This window comes from Nematolebias whitei, chromosome 8 (genome assembly GCF_014905685.2).
Source record: "Nematolebias whitei isolate Nwh7 chromosome 8, NemWhi1, whole genome shotgun sequence".
In the NCBI taxonomy this organism is placed as follows: domain Eukaryota; kingdom Metazoa; phylum Chordata; class Actinopteri; order Cyprinodontiformes; family Rivulidae; genus Nematolebias; species Nematolebias whitei.
In genome coordinates, this window is record NC_056505.1 from 194,384 (window position 1) to 195,677 (window position 1,294).

Here is a 1,294-nt window from a genome sequence, read left to right on the forward strand (position 1 = left end):
GGCCATCCACCTGATGAGGAACACCTCTACTTAAGGCTGCAGTCCTGTGTGACTCATTGCTGGAGCATTGAGCTTTATTGGTATTTATGCCTCCAGCCTAAACGTGTGAGTATACGACATACTCTCATCTTGTTCTTTATGCCCGCAGTACCCTGCCTGTCTGACTCCATCCTTGTTGCCTCATCAACTACCTGCCTGCCAGACCTGTCGAGCCACTCATCTGCCAGACTCGTCGAGCGGATTCTGTTGCCAGTCCTGTCGTCCTGTTTTCTCCAGCCAGACCTGCTTGTACATTCCGCCCTACCCTGGTTCCCGACGCCTACATCTGATCGCCGGAGGACTGCCATATATGTATACAAACCCCCTACACTGTATATAATAAACACTGTTTCCTCTTTTCTAAGATCTGAGTCTGCTTCGTTCTGGTCTTGTACCAATCTGGGTTCCGCTAGTCATTACAATTTTAAGATTCTTTTGTTTTTAAAAGTTTAAATGGTCTTGTTCCATCCTACCTCTCTGAGCTGCTTCACCCATACTCTCCTGCTCGGTGCCTCAGGTCAGCTGATCGGCTGCTCCTGGAGGTGCCGAGGTCCAAGCGGAGGCTCAGAGGGGACAGAGCTTTTTCTGTTGCTGCTCCAAGACTGTGGAATGATCTCCCTCTTCCCATCAGACGAGCTCCTTCACTGTCCAGTTTTAAAACTCTTTTAAAAACACATTTTTACTCCCTGGCTTTTAGCACACACTGAATTTGATCTGCACTGTTTTTATTACTTTTATTGATCTTAATGTTTTAACAACTGTTTTTATGTGTTTAAATGTTCTTGATTTTATATGTACAGAACTTTGTGGCAGCTGTGGTTGTTTTAAAGGGCTTTATAAATTAAGTATTATTATTATTATTATTATTAGACCCCAATTGGACTTCATAATACATGGATATTCAGCAATTAGAAATGACAGGAGGAAAAAACAAGGTGGGGGAGTGGCAACTTTTATACAGAATGGTCTAAGATATAAAGTAGAATCAATTAGTAAAAATCATGAAGCAATAGTAATAAAAATTTGGATAGAAAATGGTCAGACTACAGTGATACATTTTTATAATACGAACAAAAAATTGTCCATTCAAGAACTCAATGAAGTAAATTTACAGAATGTTGGCAAGACTTTGTGGTGTGGTGATTTCAATTCTCATAATAAATTATAGGGAAGTAAAAATACAGATGCAAATGGAGTGGTAATTGAAGAGTTCCTTGACTCACATTCAATGGTATGCGTTAATGACGGTAGCCAT

General features: G+C 40.7%; 1 long non-coding RNA gene across 1 annotated transcript in view; it reads left to right on the forward strand.

Moving 5' to 3' along the window:
- Positions 1-1,044, forward strand: part of LOC119413098 — a 3,669-nt gene extending 2,625 nt beyond the window's left edge. Inside the window, exon 3 of the long non-coding RNA XR_005186949.1 lies at positions 910-1,044. This is a non-coding gene — a long non-coding RNA (uncharacterized LOC119413098). The remainder of the gene's footprint in view (positions 1-909) is intronic.
- Positions 1,045-1,294: the final 250 nt, after the last annotated feature.